Genomic DNA, 6,000 nt, shown 5'->3' on the forward strand with positions numbered 1-6,000 from the left:
TTCTTTTAATTCAAGGGTAACAGAATATACTCAGCTACCTGTAAGTCTCCTTATGTTTTATCTTTTGGATTATATTCAATTAAAGAAGGAGAAGTAAAACATTCTTTGGAAACATATGCCTATGTACTTGTCTTAAAGCTTATTGAATACTACTGATAGATTATTATTACCAAAGACAACAGACATCAGTTCTGAAACAGATTGCTCCATAAACCTGTTTCTTTCCCTTTTCTTCATTTCCACTCCTACCATTCCAAGCAAATGGACTCATCTGTTCTGACTACAGAGAGTAGAATTTCATAGGATGGAACAATTACACATTCAGCATATGACAATTTCCTTTAGATTCTATTAAAATAAAAGGCTATGCATGCCAAGAGCATTTTTTCTCTGAATTAATTATACACCAAAGGTGATTAGCTATTTTCAAGCCTATCACTTTCACCATTATTCCACCTGTCTGTTAAATAGAAAGCTTACAGGTATTTTCTTGATATACTGGAATTAGTTAAGGGCAAAAGCTGAGGACAATGTGAGTGGTATTGTACAATTTAAGTTCACAGAGTTACCAATAATTACTTTCAGTCGTCTCTCCACAGATCTGGAGAACAACGTCAGGTATCCTTCTACCACCATCTGACACCATCACCCACAGTGAGTATAAGATGCAAAGATGGCTGAGAGGACAGAGGGTGTTCTGACTTCATTGAAGTAAGGTTCGTGGAAAGAAGTTATTCCCAATGGGGGAGGGGGGGAGAATGCCCAGAGATTAACTCTTAATTTAGAAAAGTGTCTGACAAAAAGGAAGACATTAGTGATTTCTAGTTGAACGACTGCTTAGTCAGTGTCTTACTCAACAGTCCCAATGCTCTCTAAGCAAGGTAAAAGAGATGACATAAGGGACAATGTCATTTGGAAGGGTCATAAGAATACTTTTTCAAATCCTGTGCCTTTGAGAAGTAAGGAGGATAGATTCCACACCAGTCTGCCAACCTGAGCATAAGCACTAGAGGAGTGTAAGATGAGGATCGAGTGCCATCTGGTCACCTCCACAGTTTGGGAGGCTAGGAAAGACACAGCATGAATTTCACTGGCTGGTAATCCACCTAAAGATGCGGCTGAATTGTTCAAGGACTACAAATGCCTAGAGATGCTGCCCAGGATTGAGTCCTTCATCAGGGAGGAAGCCCATTTCCCTCACCATTCTTATAATACTCACAAGCCAGATGACATAAAATACTCATCGGGGCTAACCAAGGAGAAGACTGGATCTTCAACTACCTTGTCCTTTTTTAAGTTCCCTCTTCCTTGCCTTACCTGTAGGAGAATGGATCCTGAAGAGGGAGGAGGATGAAAGTGGTTAAAAGCAGGGAATGCCCTGTCACTCCATGCCACCATAACCACAGACAGATACTATCTGCAAAGGATGTCTGGGAGTGCGCGATTATAGTTGTAAAATGAACAGAATTGGAATTTAAGAAAAAAAAAACAAAAAAAATGACTAAAGGAAAAAAAAGATTCAAACCAAAAAAACAGGCTCTTAACAGACGGTGAGCAAACAGATGGTTAGCAAAGGGGAGGTGGGTGGGGGATTGGTGAAATAGGTGATGGGGATTAAGGAGGGCACTCGTAGGTGATGAGTGCTGAGTAATGTAAAGAACTGCTGTACCCCTATATTGTACACCTGAAACTAATATAACACTGTGTGTTACCTATACTGGAATAAAAATTAAAAAAAAAATAGGATTGGGCCTTAAATAAATTAAAAAAAAAGCAAACAAACAAAGTCATAGAGGATCTGGTCAAAATCTAAGGGACCTACTATAGTGAAATAAAGGAAGTTCAATAAAGCACAGTTTTGAGGGTGAGATGGCAGAGGCTCAAAGAAAAATGTTTTGTGCTTTTTAATTCACTGAATTGAGACACTTCAATCAACATGTTGTGTTAACACAAATAGAGAGCATTAAAAATAAATGATCATTAAAATACTATAACTAATTTATTGAGCGCTTATTTTGTAACTAAGTATATTTTATAATACTAACTCATTTGATTCTTTTAAAAAATGTTTATTATCTATTTTGAGAAAGAGAGAGAAAGAGAGAGAGAGCAGGGGAGAGGCGGGGGGGGGGTGGGCAAGTGGGGAGAGAGACAGACAGACAGACAGAGAGAATCCCAAGCAGGCTCCATTCTGTCAGCACAGAATTTGATGCGGACCTCAAATTCACAAACAGTGAGATCCTGACCTGAGCTGAAATCAAGAGTCAGGTTCTTAACCGACGGAGCCACCCAGGTGCCCCAACTCATTTGATTCTTACAATAGCTTTCCACGGAACTGCTTTTATTATCATTTTACAGATGAGGTACTGAAATTCAGAAAAATTAAAGACCTTGCCCAAATTCCCACTACTAGTACGTATCAAATATAGAATTTAATCCCACATTTCACTTCTCAGGTTAACACCTTCCTTCTAGGAATGATGTTATTACATACATATACACATATATACACATATACACATATATACATATACATACATATGATATGTAACATACTAATTTACACACACACATATATATGTACATACATACACAGTTCTTTAATGTGCTATTTTTTTTTCTGGGTGGTTTCTAATGCATCTGCATGTGGCAATAAAAGAAATATGGAGAATATGCCAAAGCTGAAATTATTTAAGAGATTAAAATGGATAATTGTTTCAGTATGGACTGTGTTGTACACATAAGAGGAAAATCTTTGTTTAATTTGGACTGCAATAAAATACCATACTTAAAAGTCAATTTACAGTCTTTGTCAGCATGCACATCCAAAATACCACAAGAAACTTCTTTTTTTAAAGACATGTAAGACTTTCTAGCACAAAGGGGACTATTCTGACCATCAATAAAGGGATGTAGAACAGCCAATTTCACTATGAAAGGAAGCCAGCATTGTTGTATTTGGATAATTCACGTTTGTACAGCAAAAGCAGCTCCATGTTAAACAAGGCCTGGCTTTTAACTACTATCCCTGTGCAAATGCTGAGGAAAGAGAGAAAAATTTATTCAAACCATCTGTAAATAAGGCAAGCCCAGGGAATGTGTGATAAACATGTACAGTTTGAAATATGCAATATATTCTATTTGAAAACAAAAAGCTATTTCAAGATGCCGCACTCAAGTGGGACTTGCCACAAATGAACCTCAACCCTCTAGATTTTTCTCCCTGAGGGGTTTCAACATCTTCTGAAATAATGTACGAGTATATGACTGCAAATCACAATACTCTAGGCTCCTGCAAAAATGATGTCTTCATAAACATGTTCGAGAGAAGACAGGAAACAATGCCATTAATTTATGAAAGCAGGTGTTTATATAGTTCACCACATACAATTTACCAGGCAAAAGACAAAGGGGGAAATGTATACTTTTGAGCTTTTCTCTAAAACTGTTGTAGCTTCAATACTCTGTAGAATTAACCACTACCCAGTTAGTAAATAGACAAGATATTTAATTCTCCTTTGCCTTTTTACTGTCTTTTCTTTCCAAATGTATCATATCCGGTTTGTCTATATTAATAATACATTGGTAAATCTCTTAGCCCATACCTGAAAATTACTTTTTCTACTTGAGAATTTTTTGCTAAATATCGACTACAGTAAACTCAGTAGGAACACTTTTTGAAACAGTATACACAAATAAGTTTAATTATATGATTTTCATAGTTACTGTCTGAAAAGGGAGAAGAAAGATTACTATTATGTTGGTCACCTAGTTTACATAGTATTAGACAAGAAGAGAATATCTACAAGCTCATTAGAATGCCAGAATGGCAATATCCATATTAAAGCCAGTCTGAAATGTTTAATTAAATGTTGCAGTGATATAATGGTTTTAGTTCAGTAATTTCTTATTAATATACATCATACTGTTTATTTATGCCCCTAATCAATAAACATAACAGTAAAAAATGAATTCATTCTTTAAATATTCACTCTGCCCCTATTACAGTGAGGACTGCTAGGTTCAGAGACCAAAGGAATCACAAGCAAAAAAAGCCTGGGGAATGCTTTATACTCGAGTCATAAATGGATATGATTTTAAGGCATACATACTTAATAGAGCCAACTATATATCAGGCCACAGCAGAGTGTATTTTGCAACGATGCCCATGACAATATCTCCCATTCCAAATGCTCTTCTGGATGAGAACTTGCCACTCCCCCATCCAGAGAGGGAATTTAGTTCTATACTCCTGAATCCAGGTGGACCCTGTGACCACTTTGACCAATGGAATACAGCAAAAGGGAACTGTGTCAGTTCTGAGTGTGGCTTTTAACTGGCCTGGAAACTTCCTCTTCCTGCCTTCCTGGAAGCCTGCTGTCATGTAAGAAGTGCCGCAACCCTGAGATCCCCATGTTACAAGAAGCCTGGTCTATGATTGAAGAGACCGTAACAGATGAGACCTGAGGTAGAGACAGAGAGAAGCCACAGGGTATTGAGATATCAGACACATGGTAAAAAAACTGATCTCAAAGTAAATCTTCCAGCCTCAACAGACCAAATGAAGCCATGTGGATTAGAGATGAATTGCCCGGGTGAATCCTTTTTGAATTCCTGATTCATGGAATTGTGAGGAAAATAAAATGGTTGTTTTAGGTAACTAAATTTTAGAGTAGTTTGTTAGGTGGCAATAGAAAGCGGAAGTCAAGCATCATGTTAGAAATTCTGCTAAATAAGTAGATTTGTTCTTCACCTGAAGGGGCTTCTAATCCAGTAAAGGAGACAAACAATTAATTAAGTGTGCAATGATAATAAGGTATCCACAAACAGAGGATGTCTAAGGTGTTGTGGAAACACATAGAATAGGCTCCTATCTCAGAGTTGGGACATCAGAAAAAGATTCTGTGGAGAGCCTCTACCATTTAATCTTGGATCTAAAAGATACATAAGTGTTAGTTCCAAAAAAGAGTGAGGATAATGGTGTTCCCGGAAAACAGGATGGCATGTGGAAAGACCTCAAGGTGGGTGAGAACACTGATCATTCCAGGAACTAGAAGAAACTTAGAGTGAAGGCACCATGAACAGAGAAGAGGTGAGTGGTGATGAATAAGGATGGGAAGGCATGCAGGGGTCAGATCACAAAGGGCTTTGATTGCTACATTAAGGAATCTTGCCTTTATTCTAAGGGAAATGGGAAGCCATTGAGAGATTTTAAGCAATGGAGAGACTTGATCAGTGCTGCATTTTAGGAAAAATGCCTCTGCACAGTCTGCAGCAGGAAGATTAGATTGAAGAAGGGGCAAGGCTAAAGGCAACAAGACCACTTATGGACCATTACAGTAATACAGGCGAGAGAAAATGGCTGTCGGAGGTAGGAAAGTGCCTTTATGGCTGGAGATATGTGTATTGTTCTCAGTGATATTTAAGCAGCTGAAATCTATAGGAACGAGTACTTGGATATAAGGGTCTGATGCTCAGAGTGAAATCTGTAGAGAAATAGCTATCTATCTTTAATGAGTACGTCATTAGGGGGGTGGCAGGATGATGAGAAACAGAAGCCATCCGCTGATGGGGCAGGCATCTGAATAGGTCAAGGGTTTGAGAGGAGGTGTTACTCAAAGACTTAACTAGAGATGAGAATTACAGCACTGTATCAAAAATGTAGACGTAACTTAAATTCCAATGTTAAGGAATTGTTTAAGTAAATCACAGTATGCTTTTGTTTAATATGAATATCTAAATAAAAAGGTATTGATGTGGAAAAATACACCATTCAGTGAAGAGTGGCTTATAAAATAACATGGGCACGTCACAAATTCAAAGCAAGGTAAGTATATACAGAGATGAGAAACTGCAAAGATCTTTACTGAAGTCTTAACAGTGACTATTTCTGACGACACCCATCATTGGTACTTTTGCATTCTCATTTTGTTTATCTGTATTATCAGATATTTCTATAGTAAACATGTAGAATATAACTGCGTGATAAAAGAGCAATTG

At 37.5% G+C, this 6,000-nt stretch overlaps 1 protein-coding gene across 4 annotated transcripts in view; it reads right to left on the reverse strand.

Annotated features, from left to right (window-relative positions):
• Positions 1–6,000, reverse strand: part of ROBO1 (roundabout guidance receptor 1) — a 401,546-nt gene that overhangs the window by 19,704 nt on the left and 375,842 nt on the right. The window lies entirely within an intron of this gene.

Source organism: Panthera leo, chromosome C2 (genome assembly GCF_018350215.1).
Source record: "Panthera leo isolate Ple1 chromosome C2, P.leo_Ple1_pat1.1, whole genome shotgun sequence".
NCBI classification, from domain to species: Eukaryota; Metazoa; Chordata; class Mammalia; order Carnivora; family Felidae; genus Panthera; species Panthera leo.